Genomic DNA, 25,121 nt, shown 5'->3' with positions numbered 1-25,121 from the left:
TGGCACGAAAAGAGTGAGGGCAGCTGCAGTGAGTGAGACAACTCCTGGAGTTGCAACAAGGTCTGGAAAGAAGTACACCACCAACCACCCAGCAGTTGTGGCTGAGGAGCTGCCACTAGAGAAGAATGCCGCAGCCACTGGGGGACAAGATGAAGAAGAACCTGCTCTGGACTGGTCTGCTTTTGATGACCCAATAAATGCACAATCAAATGAAGCTGAGGCCTCAGAAGAGTTAGAGATTGTTCCTCAAGGCAAGTAACAGACCAGCTTCCTCACATTCTTTGCTTTACTACTTGGACTACTCTAATTCTATAAGTGCCAACAATGTAGGTAAACAACGTGCTCCAAGAAAACCAAGGCCGCCAACAAAAGGCAAATTGCTTGACAATATGACACAATCTATGGGAAGAAGGTTGCCAATTGAAATTGCTGAAGGCAAGAGGAGGCCAGAGAAGCCTGTACAAGCTGCTAAGCTAGCTTCTGAGGCTGGCCTTATCACTAGGAAGAACATGCCCATTCTAACTCACTGGAAACACTACAAGAATGATGAAAGCCAATTGAAAGAATTCATGGGCAAGTTGTCTGTAAGTAATTTGATACCTTGCATATGTATTTGGTACTTCATATAAGTTGCTATATCAAATGCTAATACCTAAATCTGATGGGTGATTGACTTCTGTAGGTTAGGTTGGCAGTTGATGACAAGCATGAGCCAACAGTGAAAGCCTGCAACAATATGCTCCAAAGTGCTGTACGCCAGAGTAGATATTTGTTGAAGAAGAAGTACTTCAATGGTATACCAGCTAATGAAGTCAGAACAACTTCCCCTATTGCTAATCTTACTGATGAGCAGTGGCTTGAACTCGTGAAGTTGTGGTCCAGTGCAAAAGCAAAGGTACGATGATGGTCCAAACAACAAACTCTACTGTTTCATCTCTGTGTCTGAAACTTACATGTTTGCCTTATAGGAAACGGCTGAGAAAAACAAGAAAAACCGTGCTAAGGTCAGGCACCATCAAGCGACGGGATCTCACAGCTACATCTCACATTTGTATGCATATGTAAGTGCTACAACTCTGGTTCAATACATTGTATCTTATGAAAACATGCATATCTATTTCCTATAAATTAGTCTAGATACAAAAGCTAATTTTCCTGCATTTCACGCTTAAAATTAATACAGAGGGAGAAAACCAAGGATAGAGAAGTGGATGCAGTGGAGATGTTCAAGGAATGCCATACCAGCAAGAAGAAGGGCATGAGCGAAGAGGTCAAAGAAACAGTTGTAAGTACCTGCATATGTGATTGATGGACAGGGTATATATGTCAATTTTTGCTCATGTACAGTTGCTGCTGGATGGAATTAGTACATGGAAGGATGTTCATATGCTTAAATGTTGTGTGTGGATGGTTCTATCTATGCTTATGAAATGGAAAATTTTACCTATGTGCTTGCTGGATGGGATTTGTACATAGACAAGATGTTCATAAGTTTACACCTATATATGCAATCATATGTTCTTTGTGCATGGTCTGTGCCTGTCAAATCGAAAGTTGTTCCTATATAATTGCTGGATGGATTAGTACATAGACTAAATGTTCATATGTATACACTTATATGTGAAGTCATATGTTTTCTGTGCATGGTCCTATTGTTGTTGTGAAATGGATAGGATATTCATCTCTGATGTGCCATGTGAAGTTATTGTTAACTGTGTTCATGTACTTAAACATATATACATCAATATGTTTGTGATGATTTTCATGTCTGCTTGTGAAATGGACTCCATAGTTATCTTATCCTTTTTCCACCTGTTTGCTGTAGGCTGCCATGGAAAATATGTTGGCCCAGCCTGCTCAAGATTTAGAAACACCAAGATCTAGTACTGAGATTGTCTCCAAGGTTCTCTCACAAACCAGTGCAGCCTCTACATTCCTCAAGAATGCTGGTATTGAAACACCAGTAAGCAAATCTAGCTGCATCAGCTGCAAGAGAAGCACAACTAAGAGAACAGGTGCAGGCCGAAAAGCAACGGGCTGATCTACTTCAAGAAGAATTGGACTACCTGAAGAAGAAAGCTAAAGAAACAGAAGAATCAATGGCCAAGACCCAAGAAGAAGTGCGCAAGGCCCAGCAAGAGATGGAGGAGTTCAAGAAGAAACAAGAAGCTAATGATCTGTTACTTCAGCGCATCTTGAACCTCAACTCAGGTAATCGAGCTACTTAGCTTGCTCCTGTGCAGCTCGGGTTCCTTGGAGTGCCATGGAGTGCTGCTGAGCAGTGGAGTGGTGGTGCTGTTGGTCCTCATAATAAGTTACTAAACTTGGTCTATCAGTTATGTTGCCTGTGAACTTGTCTATGGTTTGGTACCTTTGCTTTGGAACTTGGTCTGTTGGATGTGTGTGAACTTGTTTCCCGTGTTAGGGAACTCTGGTTGTATTTGAACATAAATTTGTGTTGTATGAAACTATGTTGGTGCTTGATGAATAAACTTGTGCTGCATGTGTATGGGATCAGTGCTCAGGCCTGACAATAATGGTACTGCCTGTGAATTATATCGAATTCGTCAAATCTGTACTATGACGAAAACAAACGTCACTAAGTAACAGTCGCCATGTCATCTCTAACTTGCTGCCACGTCATCTCCAACGTCTTGCCATGTCATCTTACATGCTGCCACGTAAACGAGCACGAGAGCGCCACGTGTCAACCTGCAAACAGTACACGTGTCAACCTCCTCGTCAAACACGTGTCGACATCCTCATCATACACGTGTACACATCTCCATCATACACGTGTCCACTAGAACACCTGCTGAAATAGATCAGTGACGGAGGGGAAAGCGTCATGGATGTAACTCTATCTGTGACGAAAAACACTAAAGCGTCACCGTGCAACAAATGTGACGCTACAAAGATGACGATCAGAATTTCATCATAAGTTTGTCACAGATATGTTTTGATGACGTTATTTGCATGTACTGTGACAAAAATGAATCGTCTCAGAAGTGAACTTTTTTTTGTAGTGGCACTACATGAACTCGTTTCACTACCTATGTAATATTAAACTCAATATTATGACAACAAATAATGAAACCAACAACACTATGAAAGGTCCAATAATAGAGCACATTAATCAACATAACAACATTTGAAGTACATGACGACAAACTAAATAACGCAGAACATGTCCTAGGTACGTCCATACTTAAAGTGCATTACATGACAACACAATGCAAAGTCCAAAATTAGACAACATTGTTCATGAATAAACCATAGAACTAGCAAGTCATGAAGACTACTGAGCGCAACGAGGCCACTTTCCCTTCCTCTGGGCATCGGGATTCTCCTCTATCGCTGGCTTCGCTCGGAGCGCACGCTCAAGCTTCCTCTCCCTCTCCTCCCTGTACGAAGCAACATGCCTCCTTTCCTCTTCTTCCTTGTGCTCCTTTTCTAGAGCCTCCTCTCTGCGTCTCTTCTCTATCATCTCCTTGTCCTCTGCCTCCCACCGTAACAGTTTCTGCATCCACTCCTTGTCTTCTAGCTTGATCTCAGTGTCGATCCACTGCTCAAAATCACAGAGCGGTGGAGGGGTCTGCAACAAATGCAATTGTAACAAAACAAATAAATCATGCAAGACTTCATTTGACACAAAATAATTATTACACAACATCAATTTCTCACCATCTTGTTAATGCGGCGCTGATGAAGTGTAGGCTCAAACGCTAAATTGGCACACATCCAATACATCTGCTTATATGTGTCCTCTTTATCGGACTTGGCTACCTTGCAAGGATCACCGCACCAGCACATGGGCACTAGAACACTACTAGGCAGAGGCAATGGGTCGAAGGCATTTCCGGTCATCCGGTCATAACTACAATTGAACCAAATTTGTTCTAAGAACCAAAAGCAATGAACATTAAACCCTAAACCTAGGGGTTTTCCATTTGTTGCACATAAATGAAAACATAATATAACACGATGATAAGAGATTACCTTGGCTTACTAGCTTTACCATGCATTGGCATCCTACCGTTACATAATACAAAAAATAAAAAAATCACTTCAAACATTAGGTAATAACGTATCTAGGGTTGCAAAATAGACGTAATATATACCAAATCAATGCGTAAAAATTGATAAGGGGAGAGAGGATACCTTGCTCGCGAAGATGTATGGATCAAATCCAAGTATCCAAGGTTAAATTCGTCGATTCAAGAGATTGGGCGGGTTAGGGAGAGGAAGAACCCGAGAGGGAGGAGGATGAAATGAAAGCAGCCTCGGCAAGGGAAACTTGGCCGTGGGTTTTGAATCCATGCTCGGCGTCAGGATCCATGGCTCTAAGCTTGGAGCCGAGATCCACGGCTCCGAGGTCGGAGCCATAGATCTTGACGCCGAGCTCGGAGCCAAGATCTATGGCTCCGAGCTCGAAGCCAAGATCTGTGGCTCCGAGGTACCGGCCACGTCAACGCCACCTAGGATGCCCTGCTGTGTATGGCCAAGCACCTCGGAGCCAAGATCTGTGGTGCCGAGACGTGTTACCTCGGAGCCATGAGTCCTAGCGCCGACCCTCAGGGTCCAAAGATGAGTTTACGTCTCCTAGGGGGCCAAACATAAGTTTTCTTCAAAAAAAGGACCAAATTGCAAAAAATTAGGGTAGATATACCTCCACAACTAAAAACTAGCTGGTACATTAAGTATCAAACATCATGTTCTAGAAAGTTAGCACACTCTAGCATCCTCAAAACAACCCACAAGGGCAGACCACGATTCGGTCCAACTAACCTGAGCGAACTAACCAGACTTTGGACGAGGCATCTAGTCAATGCACCTATCATTTGGACCTCCGATATAAAACAGAAATAGATAAATGCCTAAGGGTTGAGTTCGAGTCTCACAAGGTTCATTTATCATAGACACCTACAATATAGCAAATTTCAATCCCCTTTATAGTACAACATTCCGTACTTAGTTTCAGAAATATAAAGAACCTAAACCAGAGTCCTTTATCCAAATCCCATCATTCCAAACTCAAATAAATTCAAGGTCGACAATCAAAAATTGTTTCACTTCATGGTATGAAACCTGTCCATAACTCAAAATACACATTAGCACTTTGATGTGAAACTCCCCAGAATTCATAATGGGTCTTGATGCACTTACTATACATGTGCAGAGAAACCCTCATATATCTCTTTGACCAAACAGGAAAACACATGTGTTTGCAGTTAAGAGACAGATGATCAAAATCAAGAAATTGATTCTCACTAAAATGAGTTAGACAAGATCAAAATCAAGAAATTGATTCACACTAACGGTGATGGGAGGTGGGAGACGTAGCACGATGGTGAGGTGACCTATATGCTAGCAGCACCCCTGAGCATATTAGATGCTACGAATAGAAAAAAGAGTTAGTAGTTGGAAAGGAAAACATTTGTCGATTGGAGGTAGACTGGTGCTCATGAATTCAGTATCGTCAAGCCTTTCGATGTTTATATATGCTCTCTTTATTTGCGGTCCCTAGAGATGTTTCAAAGAAAATATAGTATTATAGATCAAGATTCTTTTTGGCAAAATGACAATCATACAAAGAAGTATTGACTAGTTCATTGGCCTCTGTTAGGTCAACCCAAAGAACAAGGGGGTTTAGGCATTATGAAACTTGATTTATAAAATAAGCGACTAGTGAGCAAGTTGCTTTTTAAATTAAGTAACGAATGGAATATTTGTCAATATTTATTGAGAAGCAAATATATTAAAGATAAGACCTTGTCACAAGTTGAGAAAATAGCATGAGACTCATTCTCGGATGAGTCTCATGGGTGTAGGAAAGTATGACATGAGGGCAGAAAGGATTACAAGGTTTGACACAAGCACTTAAGCGACACAAGTTTACCTTAAATCCTTAGCACCTAATTACTAAGTGATATCTGCCTTCTCCTCAAAGAACCACCTGAACCAACACTCGGATACCATCGGAGACAGCCATCTGAACCAACCATTCCCTAACCAAAGGAACCACCCAACCAAGAGCCATCTAATCACGAAGGAGTCCAGGCCATTCTTGTTCGTGAGCACGACTGATATATCAGTTTTACACTCTGTAGAGGTTGCATAGTTTCACGAGTCATGTTTCCCCATCACGCTAAACACTGCCTTGGAGCCCAACAGGGTCACACTACAAGGCCTTTACAAAGGCCCTCCAAGTCTGTGTTACACCTACCTCTAAGGTTCTCCCCCGTACATAAGTCAACGACTCCAGGTGACCCCTCTTGAGCCACACAAACCATCCCGATGTAGCATAACTTGGAGAAAACTAATTACTTGGCCAGGTCGTACCATATTGACCTCGTGGCTGCGCTGTTATGCCGGGTTACATGCTTCGAGAACTGGTCCTTAGAATCCAAGCAGGAACCAACACAATCCATTCCACCAATTTCAACAATCCACCGGAAAACATTTACCAAATTCTGACAACATACCACCACCATTTCCATCCATCCTACCGGATTCCTAGTCACCATGTTGCTAAAAACAATACCATTTCCACGTTTCATAGATCATTAATCAAGATTAAGTTATAACCTTCCCAAACCCAAGACTGCAAGCTAAGCATGACAACTACCCATCCAAACCGGGTTTTCAAGGATGATGTAACAAGTTATAGTAAACCCTAATATGAGATTCAAGTTTATGACTCAGCGTGCAGCTAATGGTCTAACTACTCTAACTCAAAATAAAATAAATATAGGTGCAAGTATGGTCAAGGACACTTGCCTCCAAAAAGTTGTTCAAACATTTGATCTTTCCTTCATGTTCAACCTTGATCAAGCCTTCTTCGATAAATAGCAATAGAAGGTACAAGCATAACAAGTTTACCTAAACAAAAACAGTACACCAAATATGAGAAACACTAACTATAAAGGTTACTACCACGTAGGGCTTGTTTCTACAATCGCGTGAGCGCAAAAACCACTAGAAACAAAGCTGCGGTTAAAAAGTTATGAGCTTTTAAAGTTTTATGGACTTAAATTAAAATTGACATTTTTTATAAATAAACTAAATATTTTTGGAATAAATGTAAATTATAAACAGAAATGAATTAGGACTAGATATATCAATGACTGACAAAAAGGATGGCAGTGATATCGAAGAATAAACAGTATCATGGGCTAGATGGCTAAAAGAGATATTAATAGGACTATTGGAATTATATCTTAGATGAAAAAGGTATATAACATTAGAATGGTGTGGTGCTGGCATCATCAAGATAAATATGATGCACGTGCTTTCTCATCTATAAGCTTACTAGCTTCTCTATTTGTGTACGGCATCAAGACATGCATGCCAAGGCTAGATAGATTAAGCTGGTATACAATGAAGTGTGCGATTTCTGACATTTGGGTCTAGTACAAGAGAATGAACATGCTAGCTTCTATAAGGAATAAACAATAACCGAAGCACCCTATGGATGATGCTTAACAGGTGAACTCCGTCTGCAGTGGGTTGTAAGCCATGAAAGGACAAGGATAAGAATGCTTCGCACCAATGCTTCACAGTTGACGGCCAAGAGGCGATGGACATCAACGAGTCGACATTGGCGAGGCCCTCCGGCGACGGGCTCTTGATGGAAGCTGCGGAGACGCCTTGATCGAGATCATGTGCAGCAGCGAAGCTCGTCGGTGTGCTTGCCGCCGGTGGATGCCAGAAAAATGCAGCCGGTACAGGAAGAAGCAAATGAAGGATAAAGAAGTCTGCTAATAAACTTTTGGCCGTGGTGATCTTGCTGGAGCTTTGATGGAGTTCGGCAGTGAAGCGGCGTGATGGGAGCGCGAGGAGGGAGAGGAGCGATATGTATGGTCCTGCTGGAAGCATCCTTTTATAGCTGCGAGGAGGGAGACGGAGAGGTCTGCATGCAGAATTAATCTTGAGCAAATGTGGAGCTTCTGTTATTGCCAAATGCCATTAGTAGGCAGCGGTTTGCATGTCCGGTGGTGACAATTGTTGAAGGAGCTCGTAACGATTGCAATTTACTCATTAGTGCCCTCTAATATGCCATGCATGTGCACATGCACATGCATTGCTGACCGACCAAGGCAGCCAGGAAACGGATGAGAAATGACGAACTTGAATGCAAGGAGAGAGAGCACGCTATGTTGGCATGGTCTAGAAGTAGTCCAGATACACGTGAGATCAAGAGATAGATAAATAATATTTAGGATGGATTAATATAGGATTAAACTTGGAGGACATGGCTTGCCAAAAGAATGAAGAAGGAATAGAAAATTAGATTTGCTGGCTAAAGATGTGGATCACGTGCAAAGGAAAAGGAAAAGAAATAGGAGAAACAAGAAGAAAAGAAGTATGACTGGTACTGTTGACAGCTAGAAAGACAAGATGTGATCACGTGAGATGGATAAAGATTGGGTTCAAGGGATTAATCATTGGCTCAAGCGAATTTTATAAGAACTAATATTTTCAAACTTTATTTTTGCAAATAGATTAAAATCCTATTTGAGGCTTAACTCGAATTTTGTAATTCATTTTTCAGACATTAAATATTAAATGCAAAGGCATGAATGCAACACCCTTTCCAATTTAAATTATATAAAAAATATTATAAATCAAATTTTGCCGACGACGAGGCTCCCCGACTCGCCTATCAGGGAGCGCGGGACTCCCCCACGTCAAGCGAGTTGCCTCCCACCATGGCCCGGTTGGCAGTCTCGTTTCCGGAAGGGAGAGACGTAGCGTGCTGCGGAAGGAGCAGGTGGCTGAACCGCATCAATTGTGGTCGCGGTTTCGGGCGCCGTCTCCATCCAAACCCAAAACCCGGGACCCATTGGAGGGAGATGAGATCTAGGATTTCTGGGGTCAATTGTGGTTCGTCCCCAATTCCAACTCAGGGGCTAGCAGGGTTCAGGAGGTGAGGGACAAGAGCCTCGTGTGGATCCACTGTGATCTGTGGCTCGCCAAAACCTTCGAGCCCACGGATTGCTTCCCAGTTGGTGAGGGTGACAAGTGGGATGAGCCGCCGTCCAAGCTGAGTTTTGCCGAAGATATCTGGGGTGAAGGGAAGCGGAAGAGCTTCGTCAAGGAATCCATGGTGGGAAGAGGAAGGGGTCGTGGTCCCAGACCTCATAGCCCTGACGAGAACTAGGAGACCTGGGGTGGAGGAGGTTGGAACCAGTTCCCGTAGCAGCCCCCATTGCCCTTCTACAATCACCCACCGCCGCCACCCTTCAGCTTCTTCCCTAATAAAGGTCAAATGCACCCTCACCCCCCCTCAACAAGGCTACAATTGGCAGTTTGATGCTCCCCGACCTTGAGGAGGCGGCAATCCTGGCAGAGGTAGGGGGAGACAACAGCAACCAGCCAGGCATCCGATTGGGCAGGGTCTGGATCAGGCTACAAATGTGAGGGAGCAGCATCGAGAGGGAGTTCCTGGAGCTGAGGGTCATAGACAGGCTGATGATGTGGGAGATAATGCGGGAGCTACTCTGAATAGGAATCTGTATGTTGTCTGCTTCAACTGTGGTGAGATGGGGCATATGAATTCTACCTGTAATCGTCCCAAGGTCTGCTTTAATTGTCAACGCACTGATCATGTGGTGGAGCAGTGCCCTGAATGGCTCAAACCCCAATGGGTGCTCAGTACTATGGTAGTGCTTGCATAGGACTTGGCTTTTATCACATTGATGTGGGAGCAAGGGACAACAAATTCAATCACTGGAAAAGTATGGACAACTTTGGGGTTCTAAATATTGTGGAGGGGGATATAGATGAAGCTGGGATTCTAGAAAATCTAAGGGAATTGTTTGATAAGGACTGGAATTGGCAGTTGAAGAAAACTGATGAGGCTAGCTACATTGTCAGATTTCCTCCTAGCAGGAAGGTTGAGGATTTTGTGATTGGCAAGGCTTCTCTCTTTCAGCTGAATAGACCCAAAGTAGTTGCTTCTTTGAGTGTGTGGAATGGTGATGTGGAACCAGTTGGGAGTTTGATTGAGGTATGGGTCCAGATCAAAGGAATACCCCCTAAGTGGGTTGATTGGAACACTGTGAGTGAGGTTGCCTCAAGTCTTGGTCTGATGATAGAGTTGGACTAGCACTCAGTGTTTAATAGCTTCTTTAGCTTGGTCAGAGTGAAAATTCTCTACAAGGATCCTACCAGAATTCCTAGGGAAAGACTTTATGTGTTCAAGGCTGGGGTGTACAAAATCTCCTTCAAGCCTGAGGGATATGTCCAAGCTAGTAATTCCACTGATGGTGACTCTGGAGGGGTAGAGGAACTAGAGGAAGATGATCTATTAGATGATGATGATCCTAAGGATAATCTCAAGGAGAAGGATTGATAGGTAATGAAACTATTTCAGTACGGGGGTTGGCCCGATCTTCACGGCAGTAGGTCACGATCAAGGTAACTTGCAGCAAGGCAGCTGGAATAAAAGGGTAACTTGCTAAAGAACAGCGGGGTAACTAGCTTTATACCTGACCAAGGTTGGATGCGACCAGGCGACGGGAAGAGAGACACCGAAACCATGAAGACTTCGACTCGATCTCCGAACGACCGCAGAACCACAACCGGAGCTAATCCACACAAGGCAGGGCAGCCGTACTGGAACCCGCAAAGCACGAACTAGTGGATCCCAGAGGAATCTCTTCACAAGTCCAGGAAGAACAAGGAAGAACAAGGGTTGAGTAAACACTCGGTAGCTCGGCTGCAATATCACTGGAATTATCAATTCATCAAAAGTTTTCTTTCTAATAGCCTAGAGGTGGTATTTATACAAAGAGAAGTCTCTAAGATAGATGTGAACTGAAGATAACACGTCGGAGAAGTGGAAGGTCAACTGGTTAGAGCTTTTATGAAGTGGCCTTCAGTTTCCGCGTGTCTTCTGGACTTCTATGCAGACTTCATTATTTTGGTCATAACTCCTTCAGTTTTGCACGGGATCTTTTAGCTTCATGCAGACTGTTGAGCTTCGAAGCAGTCTACACTAAAACTGGTCGGACGCCACACTAGATTGACTCGAACATAGCTCTTCTCTCTGATCCATCCTGGATATATCGTTGTCTTCCTTTTCGGAGAACCTGAGTAATAACAACATGCACGACTTAGGTAGCTCGAAATTACCATCAATGTTTAATTGAAATTCACAAAGTAGCGCGTGCACCTCTTGTTGTATCTTTTTGGCGCGGCTACGAGTGATTGATCCAGTAGGGACTTGGAGTGGTGTATCAGCTGATGAGGTGGTCGGAGAGATCACCGAGGTGGTCGGAGAGCTCGCCGAGGTGGTCGGAAAGCTCGCCGAGGTGGTCTGAGAGGTCGCCGAGGTGGTCGCCGAGGTCGGTGAAGTGGTCGGAGAGCTCGCCGAGGTGGTCGGAGAGCTCGCCGAGGTGGTCGGAAAGCTCGCCGAGGTGGTCGATGCTGGCGTGGTCACATCATCCTCCCCCCCTTGAAAAAGAGTCGTCCTCGACTCTTCCAATCCCAAGAATGGAGATAGGTCGGCCACATTAAAACTGGTACTCACACCATAAGTACTAGGCAGATCAATTTCATAAGCGTTGTCGTTGATCTTGCGTAGCACTTTGAATGGACCATCAGCTCGGGCTTGCAACTTGCTTTTGCGTTGTTCAGGAAATCTGTCCTTGCGTAGATGCACCCAAACCAAGTCTCCTGGTTCAAATAACACCTTCCTTCGACCTTTATTGGCATGCTTCTCATACATCTTTGTCATCTTTTCAATGTTTGTCCGAGCTCTATCATGAAGGTTCTTAACAAACTCGGCTCGCTTGCTTGCATCGAAGTTTATACGTTCCTGCATAGGTAAAGGCAAAAGATCTATGGGAGCAGTGGGTTTGAACCCATATACAATTTCAAATGGACAAAATTTAGTGGTCGAGTGTACTGCCCTGTTGTATGCAAACTCGACATGTGGCAAACTTTCTTCCCAAAGTTTCAAGTTCTTCTTGAGGATAGCTCGCAGTAGCATTGATAGAGTACGGTTCACAACTTCAGTTTGTCCATCCATTTGTGGATGACACGTCGTAGAGAACAGCAACCGTGTTCCTAGTTTTCCCCACAAAGTTTTCCAAAAGTAACTCAAAAATTTGGTGTCACGATCAGAAACAATGGTTCGTGGCACTCCATGTAGTCGTACAATTTCTTTGAAAAACAATTCAGCGATATGTGAAGCATCATCGCTCTTGTGGCATGGAATAAAGTGTGCCATTTTGCTAAAACGATCAACCACAACAAAGATGGAATCCCTTCCCCGCTTGGTTCGAGGTAAACCAAGAACAAAATCCATGGAGATATCTTCCCAAGGCACAGTAGGGATAGGTAGAGGGGTGTATAATCCATGAGGGTTCACACGAGACTTAGCTTTGTGGCATGATTCGCAGCGAAGAACATGTCTCTCCACATATCTTCTCATCTTTGGCCAAAAGAAGTGGTCGGCAAGGACTTGTTCTGTCTTCTTGGCGCCAAAATGGCCCATGAGTCCTCCTGCGTGGGCTTCCTGCATAAGTAAAATTCGAACAGAGCAATCTGGAATACATAGTTTGTTAGCTCGAAACAAAAACCCATTATGCACATGAAAGTTTTTCCATCCTTTGCCATCTCGACACTTGGAATATGGTTCAGCAAAATATGAATCGGTTGTATATAAACCCTTTATGCTTTCTAATCCAAGAATCTTAGTGTCAAGTTGGGTTAGCAAAGTGTGACGTCGAGACAAAGCATCTGCCACAACATTCTCTTTTCCTTTCTTGTACTTGACAATGTAGGGAAATGATTCAATAAATTCACACCATTTTGCATGTCTTCTATTCAGTTTCAGTTGTCCTTTAAGGTGTTTCAAAGATTCATGATCTGAATGTATCACAAATTCTTTAGGGAAAAGGTAATGTTGCCAAGTTTCCAGACTCCGAACAAGAGCATATAATTCTTTATCATAAACTGAATAATTTAGAGTTGGACTACTTAGCTTTTCACTGAAGTATGCAATTGGCCTTTGTTCTTGCATGAGCACACCTCCAATCCCAACTCCACTTGCATCACATTCTATTTCAAAGGACTTACCAAAATCTAGGAGTGCTAGGACTGGGGCTGTTGTTAACTTCATCTTCAATTCTTCAAATGCCTTCTGTTGTGCTTCTCCCCACTTGAAAAGCACTTCTTTCTTTGTCAGCTCATTAATTGGTGCAGCAACAGTGCTGAAATCCTTCACGAACCGCCGGTAGAAACCAGCAAGTCCAAGGAAGCTTCTTACTTGGCTCACGTTCTGTGGAGGCACCCAGTCCCAGACAGCCTTGATCTTTTTTTCATCTACCTCCACTCCTTGTCCTGTAACAACAAATCCAAGAAAGACTACCTTGTCGGTGCAAAAGGTGCACTTTTCAAGGTTAGCATATAATTTCTGTTCACGTAGGACAGCAAGCACACATTGGATATGTTCAACATGCTCATCAAGAGACTTGCTGTAAATTAAGATGTCATCAAAGTAAACGACAACAAATTTGCCAATAAAAGCTCTAAGCACATGATTCATCAATCTCATAAATGTACTTGGTGCATTAGTTAACCCGAAAGGCATTACCAACCATTCATACAACCCAAATTTTGTTTTAAAGGCTGTTTTCCATTCATCTCTCCTTCTCTCATGCGAATCTGGTGGTATCCACTTCTTAAATCAATTTTAGTGAATATGATAGCACCACTAAGTTCATCAAGCATGTCATCTAAACGAGGGATGGGGTGTCTATACCTTATGGTAATGTTATTTATTGCTCGGCAATCCACACACATCCGCCAAGACCCATCTTTCTTAGGCACTAAAAGGACAGGAACAACACAAGGTGACAGACTTTCTTGTACGTACCCTTTTCTCATCAATTCTTCCACTTGTCGCTGAATCTCCTTGGTTTCTTCAGGGTTGGTGCGGTAGGCAGCACGGTTTGGGAGTGGAGCACCGGTCACAAGATCAATTTGATGTTCGATTCCTCTCTTAGGTGGTAGTCCTGGTGGCACTTCATCTGGAAAGACATCCTCATATTCCTGTAACACATCAAAGATAACACTTGGCAAAGTAGAGGGTAAGTCGTTAGTGACAAGAAAACTGTCCTTGTACAGGAGTACATAGAACACAGCATTGGGTTCACTCAATTCTTTAAAATCCCCTTTCCTAGCCATCATAACTAATCCCTCTTTTTCCGTTGTCTTGGTTCTTTGAGGCTGTGGGGTTTTATTTGGCTTTGGAATCTCTCCCTCACTATTTTTGTGGGTCACTCGTAGGTGTTTCTCGCTCTCTCGCTGTTTTCTTTTCAAATCATCTCTCACAATCTCCTCCGGTGACAAGGGAAGCAAAGTGAGGCGCTCTCCTTTGTACATGAGAACAATCTTGTTGGCGCGACCGCAAATCTGAGCATCTCGGTCATACAACCAAGGTCTTCCTAACAGCAATTGGCATGCTTCCATTGGAACCACATCACACTCCACTTGATCATTGTACCGCCCAATGGAGAAGGGAACGGTCACAATATTTGTTACACGTAGCGCACCACAATCATTTAACCATTGCATCTTGTATGGAGAAGGATGGCGTCACTGTTTCAGTCCCATTCTTTCAACTAATTCTCGACTTGCAATATTATTGCAGCTGCCATTGTCAACAATGATTTGACACAACTTGTCCTTGATCATGCCCCGGGTGTGAAAAAGATTGTGCCGCTGATTATTCTCTTCTCGGACAGCAGTAACACTAAGCACTCGGTGAGAAATGAAGCAATTGTTGTCTCCTTCATCAGGTTGAATTTCATCACCTTTATCTTGCATAAGTTCTTCATCATATCTTGGAGCTTCTTCCTCAGGCTCACTTTCAGATTCCCATTCACCTTGCTCATTTATAATCATGATCCTTCGACTAGGACATTGAGCAGCAATATGTCCTCGACCTTGGCACTTGTGACAAATAATGCCTCGGGTATGAGAAGAAGAAGCAGCAGCTGATGCAACAGAAGGGGTTGCTGTGCTTGCTGTAGGACGTCGCTGTTCTTGCGGAACTGTAGGTGAAGAAGTAGTAGAAACTGTGGTCTTTGCAGCACCAATGGATGGAGAAGGCCTAGTAGCAACTCCTTGTGATCTTCCCCCACCAACAGAGATGCCGGGCTGCTGTCGATGCCACGGAGCTGAAATTGATTGGCTCCCATATGACCTTCTTCATCCCTCTTGCTGAATTTTCCTCTCAGTGCGCATAGCTTGATCAACAAGGTCTTGCAAATTATGATATGGAAATATCTCAACAAAACCTGAAATTTCTTCATTGAGACCATTCAAAAATCTTGCCATTTTTGACTCTTCATCTTCTCTAATTCCAGATCTCACCAAGAATAACTCCATCTCCTTGAAGTAGTCATCAACAGATTTTGATCCTTGTCTCAATGTTTGTAACCAACTACGGAGGTCACGCTGATAGCTTGATGGCACAAAGCGTCGTCTCATCACTCTCTTCATCTCAGCCCATGTGTTGATATGATCACGTCCCAACACATGTTGATTTTCTTGAACTTGGTTCCACCATGTGAGAGCGTAACCTGAAAACTCAACAGAAGCAAGGTTGACACGCCTCTGATCAGAAAGATTGTGCACTCTAAAAATCTGATCACATTGCTCCTCCCATTCAAGATAAGCATCAGCATTTTCTTTCCCTGAAAATTTTGGAACACTCAACTTTACACGAGCAATGCTGTCCGGATCATCTCTATTGCGACGACCACGATGATTTTCCCCATCAGGACCAGCACCACGCCGATGTTCATGTGGCTGTCCAAAACGCCTATGGTGACCAAAAGGATTTTCATTATCATCAAATCCTGCCTCATACTCATCATGAACCTCATCTTCATCTTCAAACCGTACATGACGTCCATGTGCACGACGGCCTCCACGCTGATTATCAAGACCAGCACGGCGACCACCACCATGTCCCCCATGGCCATCGCCGATGCGGTCAAACCCGTGGCCAAAACCAGAATTCTCATCACCAGACTCCTCCCGGTGATTTTCTTCATGACGACGATGTGGTCCTCGGCCTCCCTCCGTGGGAAGACGAGCGTCAAGCATCCTCTCCATCGCCTCCACCAGCGAGTTTGCCATGTGGCGCACCTCAGCCCGTGTGACAGGGGGCTCCCCATCTCCATGGTTTTCACCATGAATACTCGAATTGGATCCTGCCATGTTAGACTAGTTGCAACAAAAAGTGGAATATGTAAATTTGTGAAAACACTCGATCTCACATTTTACTTACCCAAGTTCTTTCCTGATCTCAAGGACCGTAACAGTGCTGGTGTGGCAGCTTCAACGGAGGTGGTAGAGAGGTCGTAAGGATTACGAATCGAACGTCCCGGTTTAGGTTTTTGGTGGAGCTATGGGTGGCTATCAAGGAGGGCTACGGTACTGCCAACCGAGTGGTTTGATGTGCATCAAAGATACGATGTTGCTGCTAACAAGATCACCACCAACTCAAATATGTAAACTGAAATTTTCAGCAATACACCGCAACACAGATCCTTCAACTTCTTTTCACTTCTCTTTTTTTAAACTAATCTTTCCTTTTCTTCTCTTTTTTTATATATATTTTTTTATAACACTGACGGCGGTAACGAACTAAACAACTCAAATTATATATATAAACGGTGGCGACTAGCACTCGATGAACACAAAACACAACGTAACAGTACTGCGAAAAGGTTATAGGTACTTTTGTGTGGTCTTGGACTATAGGATAAACAAGGATAACGATGTGGATGACGACAAGACCTACCGTGTCAATCCAAAGCTTTGATACCAGATGATAGGTACTGAAACTATTTCAGTACGGGGGTTGGCCCGATCTTCACGGCAGTAGGTCACGATCAAGGTAACTTGCAGCAAGGCAGCTGGAATAAAAGGGTAACTTGCTGAAGAACAGCGGGGTAACTAGCTTTATACCTGACCAAGGTTGGATGCGACCAGGCGACGGGAAGAGAGACACCAAAACCACGAAGACTTCGACTTGATCTCCGAACGACCACAGAACCACAACCGGAGCTAATCCACACAAGGCAGGGCAGCCGTACTGGAACCCGCAAAGCACGAACTAGTGGATCCCAGAGGAATCTCTTCACAAGTCTAGGAAGAACAAGGAAGAACAAGGGTTGCATAAACACTCGGCAGCTCGGCTGCAATATCACTGGAATTATCAATTCATCAAAAGTTTTCTTTCTAATAGCCTAGAGGTGGTATTTATACAAAGAGAAGTCTCTAAGATAGATGTGAACTGAAGATAACACGTCGGAGAAGTGGAAGGTCAACTGGTTAGAGCTTTTATGAAGTGGCCTTCAGTTTCCGCGTGTCTTCTGGACTTCTGTGCAGACTTCATTATTTTGGTCATAACTCCTTCAGTTTTGCACGGGATCTTTTAGCTTCATGCAGACTGTTGAGCTTCGAAGCAGTCTACACTAAAACTGGTCGGACGCCACACTAGATTGACTCGAACATAGCTCTTCTCTCTGATCCATCCTGGATATATCGTTGTCTTCCTTTTCGGAGAACCTGAGTAATAACAACATGCACGACTTAGGTAGCTCGAAATTACCATCAATGTTTAATTGAAATTCACAAAGTAGCGCGTGCACCTCTTGTTGTATCTTTTTGGCGCGGCTACGAGTGATTGATCCAGTAGGGACTTGGAGTGGTGTATCAGCTGATGAGGTGGTCGGAGAGATCACCGAAGTGGTCTGAGAGGTCGCCGAGGTGGTCAGAGAGCTCGCCGAGGTGGTCGGAAAGCTCGCCGAGGTGGTCTGAGAGGTCGCCGAGGTGGTCGCCGAGGTCGGTGAAGTGGTCGGAGAGCTCGCCGAGGTGGTCGGAAAGGTCGCCGAGGTGGTCGGAAAGCTCGCCGAGGTGGTCGATGCTGGCGTGGTCACATCAAGGATGATGAACCAAAGGAGGAGGATGGCTAGGAACCAAAGGAGGGGGAGTTACCTGAACCGTCTGATAAACCACAGGGAGGTGGTAGTTCTTCTGCTGGTGGCAAATCTGCTAAAAAAGCTCTGCTGTTTGAGGATGATTTTCCACCTCAGAAAGATTCTTTGGCAATTGACCGTGCAAGTTTGCTTGGGGCTATGGAATTGGAGGGAGAGGATGCTGAAGATGAAATTTTAGAAGATAATAGCTCCATGATTTTGTAGGATGACAATGAGAAAACCCAGTTGCCTGATGAATGGATCTATGACCTGCAGTTGAAGAACCAAAGCTTTCTTGTCAAAAATACTGATAGTAATAGCTATAGATCTGTGGTGTCACAGCAGATGAATCAAGGCCCTCATTGTGAAGTTTCTCAGCCAACAGAAAAGATGGATGAAAGTGGGGGAGATGTAGCATGGACTCAGCCCACTACAGAGGATAAGGAGAAGTACAGATCTGATAGTTACCTAGAAAAGACAAAGTAAGGTTAACAAGAAACAACAGTGGGGCCCTGTAATTCCATCAAGGAGGAGTAGTAGACTCATTGATAGTGGCAAGACTGTTTTGGAAAATGCTCAGGATTTCAAGAGAAAGTGGAACTTTGAAGACAATGCAGGTATAAGAAAAATCCCTCCAAATCCCATGTTGTCTCTAAAAAATTGTTAATATCTATGGCCATGGATATTGGCATTGGAATAGAGGATGGAAATCCTATTTTAGATAAGATGGTAGATTTGGATTCAATTAGAATAGCAGATATGCAAGCTAAATGTAGTCACTGTGGTTGTTCCAGTAACACTCTAGACACAGGATTGTGTTCTCAGGCCCAATTAGAGAAACCAGATAATGGAACTAGTACACCTCAGAAGAATGATCAGTATGGAAAGCCTAATCAATTTAAGGATGACCAGGAATTGGGTTGGTCCAAAGTAGGCCCTAGGAAAAAGAATAAGAAAAAGTATAAATGATAAGTCTATTGTGGAATGTTAGAGGTCTGGGTAAACTTGGTAGGGTACCAGCCCTGATTAGTAGGATCAAAGATTCTCATGCTGAGTTTGTAGGTATTATGGAAACCAAGAAAAACTCACTCTCTTTGGGTTTTCTAAAATCTTTATCTGGTAATGTTCCTTTTGCCTAGCATCATTTAGAAGCTAAAGGCTCTGCAGGAGGAATCCTGGTTGGTGCCAACATGGATAAATTCAACATGGTAGTTGGTGATGTTTTAAAATTTTGTGTCATTGTGATGCTGGCTAACAAGTCTAATGGTTTTGTATGGAAACTGGTTGTTTATGGTCCAGCTTATGATGATTTTTAGGCAAGAGTTCTTAGATGAATTAGAAACTGTGATGGGTTCTTGGAATGACCCAACCATGGTTGGTGGAGACTTTAACCTTGTTAGGTTTGCCTCTCATAAAAGCATTGGTGTTTATAATCATAGGTGGGTTGATGGTTTTAATAATTGGATTAGCAAGTGGGCTCTGCTTGAGCTTAATCCCAGTAATAAAAGATTTACCTGGACAAATAATCAGGAAATCCCATCTTAGCCAAAATTGATAGGGTTTTTGTCTCAGGTCTGTGGGATGCTGCCTTTCCTTTGTCCAGTGTTAAGGCTTTAGACAGATTTCCAAGTGACCACAATCCATTAGTGTTAGATTCTGGGGCTAATACTTGCTTTGGCAAAAAAGGTTCAGATTTAAAAAGTGGTGGCTAGAAAAGGAGCCTTTTGGTAGTGTAGTAGAAAAAGCTTGGGGAACTCCTTGCTCTTTCTCTAACAGTATAGATAGATGGCAATTTAGAGTTAGGACTTTGAGAAGGATGATCAGGGGATGGGTGGCAAATGAGGTGGCAGCCCAAAATAAATCCAAAGTAGAATTGTCTAAGGAGTTCACTAGGCTGGAAGGCCTAGCTGAAATCAGGGATCTGTCTCATGATGAGAGGAGAGAGTTAGAGCAAATTGAGGACAAGTTGGAATAGATCTGGGCTTTAGAAGAGATTAAAATTAGACAACGTTCTAGGGATAGAAACATTCTTGAAGGGGACAAGAATACAGCTTACTTCCAGGCTGTTGCTAACCAGAGAAGTAGGAAGAAGAAGATAGAATGTTTGAAAAGCAGTACGGACCTAGTTTATGACCAGAATGGGATGATGAGAGTTGCTGTAGACTTTTATAAGAACCTCTTTGCTAAAGATCCAGACCCTGCCTTCAAGCTAGGTCAGGATTTTTGGGAGGAAGAGGATAAGGTTTCTAGGAATGAAAATGAGTTGCTCATAGCTCCTTTTACGGAAACCGAAATTAAAGAAGTTATTTTTAGTTGTTATCCAGAAGGTGCCCCTGGGCCTGATGGCTTATCTTTCCTCTTCTACCAAAAGTTTTGGAATCTCATTAAAAATGATGTGGTTGCTCTTTTTGATGATTTTCATAAAGGTGTGCTTGACCTTAAGAGACTTAATTTTGCTTTGATTACTTTAATTCCTAAGGTGGGATAAGCAACAAACATGAAGCAGTTTAGGCCAATAAGTCTATTAAATTGTAGCTTTAAATTTTTTTCGAAGTTGTTAACTCTTAGATTGACCTCTGTGATGCAAAGGATAGTTGCCCCAACCCAATCAGCTTTTATTAAGGGTAGATACATTTTGGAGAGTGTGGTAGTAGCTCATGAGTTGGTTCACAGTGTTCATCAGAGTAGTGAACCAGGGATTATTCTTAAATTGGATTATGAAAAGGCATATGACAGGGTGTCTTGGAGTTTTCTGTTTGATATGTTAGAAGCCAGAGGTTTTGACCCAATTTGGATAAACTGGTTTAAACCTATTGTTGAGGGAGGATCTTTGGGTATTATGGTGAATGGGGAAGAAAGCTCTTACTTTAAACCTAGAAAGGGGTTAAGGCAAAGAGACCCATTGTCCCCATTCCTTTTTAATTTGGTAGAAGATGGCTTATCTAGGATGCTTAGGAAAGCTGTGGATAAGGGGATTGTGACAGGACTGTTAGAAGACTTTAGAGTGGGGGGATTGTAGCTCTGAAATATGCAGATGATACAATCTTATTTTCCAAAGCAGAGGACTCTGTGTTGGAAAACCTTAAATGTATACTTATGTGGTATGAACAAGTCTCAGGAATGAGAATCAATTTCCACAAAAGTGAGATGGTGCCAATTAATTTGGAAGCTGATGAAGTGCATAGATTAGCACATATTTTCTCCTGTCCTGTTGGCAAATTTCCAATTAAGTACTTAGGAATTCCTTTACATTTTGACAATTTCTAGTATTCCAGTCTATCTTTTATCCTTTATTAAGTTTCCTAAGTAGGCAATAAAAATGTTAAACACCCACATGGGTAATTTTCTTTGGGATGACTCTGAAAATAAGCATAGATACCACCTAGCAAACTGGGAGCTAGTTTCCATGTGTAAGGAGTATGGTGGTTTAGGGATTCCTAATCTGAGGGAACTAAATTTATGTCTTTTAGCGTCTTGGCTTAAAAGATATAACTCAGATAGGAATAAACTCTAGAAAGAGTTAATAGACTTTAAATATGACACTCTAAAGCTGAATGTGCTGCTCTCCAGAACTAAAAATGCGTCTAGTTTCTTTAAGGGTTTCATGTGGGCCACCCAGGCTGCTAAGATCGGATATTTTTGGAAAGTGGGAAATGGAAGAAAGGTGAGGTTTTGGGAAGACACCTGGACCTGGTTAGGTTCCTCTAGCTTAGCCATACAGTTTTGGCCAATTTATAGAATCATTAACGAGCATGGTAAGACAGTTGCAGATTTGTGGGATGGTTACAACTTGAGGTGCACCTTTAGGAGGAATTTAAGTGAAGATCTATACCAGTCCTGGTTAGAAGTAGTTGAATTAGTTTCTACGGTCTACCTTTCTGATGAGGAAGATGAAATGATTTGGAAGTTCACTTCTAAAGGCACCTATTCTTCCCAATCGCTGTACAAAGTCCTCCTAGAGATAGCTAAACGAAGAAAAGTGGACGATGGAACTTGTCTGTTCTGTGCAGGGGCGGAGCCAGGAATTGAGTATAGGGGGGGGGGGGGGGGGGGGGGCCATGTACAAGACTAGAACTAGTAAACCATACCAAGTTTTAGTCACATATATAATAGTAATATATATTTCACAAATATTAACCAAAAGAAAATTGCACATCTATTATCTTAAATTTAACTCTACGACTACCAATGAGATCATAGGCAATTCGATAAAAGAATAAAAGTGACCGTTAATTACTAGATAAAAGTATAACACTGCATGATTATGGATTGCGGATTACCTGCTGCTTTTGGTGGCCTGACCGGTACAGAAGGCAATTTCGACGGCAGATCAGCAGCCGGCGCCCGACGGCGTCAATTTAGGGCAGCGGTGGCGACATGGCGTGGTGTCTCAGGTTTGGCCTCCCACTCCAACCGTACCATCATGGCGATGTCCGCCAACCGGTGAAGCAGTCAAGCAGAAGAGAAGACGGACAGTTGAACAGGCAAGAAACGAAGAAAGTCAAAAAGGCTGGACGCTTTGTAGGCGAGAAACGAAGGAAGGCCCGACGCTTCATATTCAGTCGATGAAGGGAGCAGCAGCAATTACATGTTCGTGTAAATGGGCTGCTTCTTATTGAACCTCAAATACACTTATACACACGTTTGGAATGAATGGGAGGAGCCTAATTAACAGCATACATGCAATGCATGGATATTAACTAGTATATACTAGAGAGACTAGCAGCACGTCAGGGGGTGCCAAGGGCCCCGTGCCCGCCACCCCCCCCCCCCCCCCCCCCCCCCCCCCCCTTCAGAACTGGACAGTTCTGTGCCTGGCGGACAAAAGGGGACTACTGGATATGGTTTCCTGAGGAATCTGAAGACTTCAGCAAGGATGGTGTCTTGGCTACCCGACATTCCCAGAAGCACGGCGCAAAGCTCTTCAGAGGTGTGATTGCTGATGACCCTGAGGATGGTTTTCAGGCGCCGGGGAACCACTCGGTGTTGCTGAACTCCCCGAGCCTACCATGGTGGAGGGCTCTGAATGATGATTTTCTGAGAATGTAATAGGGGTGGCTAGTCGTGCTCTGTTAGCTGAATTTGTGTCTGGTCTTTAAGCTCCATCAGGTCTTGTTATCCTGGTTGGTAGACCCTTCGGTGTTTTTCCCGCTTCCGGATGGAGCTGGGGTTTTTCTCTGGATAAACTGTGCTGTAAACGGATTTGGTCTTTTGATATTAATTGAAAGGCTAATTGAAAGGCCGGGGTGTAATGCCCTACAACTCTAAAAAAAATTTAGGTGCACATCTACATCTCTCTGGTCAATGTGCAATTACGAGTTAATTAATTGATTTATGTGTGTTCATGTGTTTGGCTAAATAAGATCCTAATTAAGCCTAAGTTTAACACTATCAAACTACAATCCATTCGTTTCCTCTTGTACCTTTAGGTCAAACTTTGGCTAAAATTCACCCAAGTATTGTCTGAACATAAATATTTTCACTAGTGAACACTCAACACAAACTGAATCCTACTCTCAAATTTATGAAATTCACCCATTTCGGTTTGGTCCAAGGTTTTTCTCTAGTTGAATCCCAGAACCCTGGTTCATGGATGCCATGGCCACCAGCAGTGTCTCCTGCCAGGACGACATGTCCCCTTGTTGCTGGTGCATGGCGGCCGTGTACTGCTGGGCTATCTGGTTCCTGGACGCGATGGCAGCCTGCAGCATGTCCTGCGACACGTCCCGTTGTTGCTGCTGCAGGAAAGCCATGAACCCCTGCTGGGCCCTAAGGTTCCCGGCCGTAATGGCAGCCTTCAGCGTCTCCGCCCAGGGCGACGGCATGTACCGTTGCTGCTGCTGCATCAAGGCCGTGTAGTACTGCTGCTGCATCAGGTTCCCGCCCGCCATGGCAGTCAACAACGTCTCCATCCTGCCGGACGACATGCCCAGGCCCAGCTGCTGCATCAAGGCCATGTAGTACTGCTGCTGCTGCAGCACCAGAAGGTTCCCGGTCGCCGCGGCAGCCTGCCGCATCTCCGGCCCGGAAGACTCGCTCCTACCTGCGCTGGCACCTCCCTGGTAGGATCCCGACGCTGGCATCCCACCGGCCGGCATGCCCTGAGAGGCACCGCCGTTGCCACTACCCGGCTGCATGCTGCCATTGTGGCCATGGAGATGGTCCATGAACCCGCCGCCCATCTGGTACATACCGGGGAAATCAGCACTGCCCACCCTCATGTTAGGCCCCATCATGCCCGCCACCAGCGGCGGCATGCCACCTAACGGGCCCGGACCATCGCCAACGGCGGCGGCGGCGCCTGGGGCGACACCCTTTGTGTTCTGCGGTTGCCCACTGTTTCCATTTTTACCACCGCCAGTGCTGTCGTGGACGCCTCCAGCTCCACCACCGTGTTGTTCTCCTTCGTGCTTTTCGCTTCTCGCTCCTCCGCCACCGTTGCCGTTTCCCTGTACATGCATCTCGTTGTCCTTCCTGGGGAGGTTGAACACGACGGACACGGGGTCCTCCTCAGGCGCCGCCGCCGAGAACGGCATCTTGCCGCTCATCGACTGAAGCTGCTGCGGCACATTCAGCCCCTTCTGCACCGCATTAAGCTCCAGTTTCTGAATCTGGCTCACCACGTCGGGCATGGAGGAAGAAGAACCCCACAGCTGAGCCGGCTCGCTGGTCCTGTTCAGCTTGTTGATGACCGTGTGCGGGTCCCTATAGCCGGACACCGTTGCATGCCGTTGCTGTACGTCTAGGCTGCTTTGGTACACACCTGCATGCTGCCGACGACAAAAGAATGGGAAAAGTAAGAAGAAAGAATTTTCTTTAGCAAAACATGAAAGCATGGGAAGAGTGGTGTGTATCTCTATCTCTAATTTTATCTCTACCTCTAATTCTCTGCTATACACTCATCAACCAGTACTAAAAAAAAGAAATTTGCATTTTAGAAAGTATTCTTTGTAAATTCTTACCATCAACCTTGCCAAGGATCTTGTTGGGCTCCTCGCATCCATGAGTCTGGACCCCGTTGCACTTGTATTGCTGGAATGGCAGGCCGAGCTCCAGCGGTTGCATTTCCAGCAGCTTGCTAGACATGGGGACGTGTATCTGCGACCAATGATC

At 44.2% G+C, this 25,121-nt stretch overlaps 1 long non-coding RNA gene across 1 annotated transcript; it reads left to right on the top strand.

Moving 5' to 3' along the window:
* The first annotated feature begins 777 nt into the window (after window positions 1-777).
* LOC136483229 (uncharacterized) lies at window positions 778-1,458 on the top strand. Its single transcript, XR_010765363.1, has 3 exons — window positions 778-895; window positions 969-1,061; window positions 1,184-1,458. It is a non-coding gene; the product is annotated as an uncharacterized lncRNA (long non-coding RNA).
* The last annotated feature ends 23,663 nt before the right edge of the window (window positions 1,459-25,121 follow it).

The sequence above is a fragment of the Miscanthus floridulus genome, chromosome 9, assembly GCF_019320115.1.
Source record: "Miscanthus floridulus cultivar M001 chromosome 9, ASM1932011v1, whole genome shotgun sequence".
Classification (NCBI taxonomy): Eukaryota; Viridiplantae; Streptophyta; class Magnoliopsida; order Poales; family Poaceae; genus Miscanthus; species Miscanthus floridulus.
The sequence above is the reverse complement of the archived record's forward strand: the minus strand, read 5'-3'. Positions and strand labels throughout refer to the sequence as shown.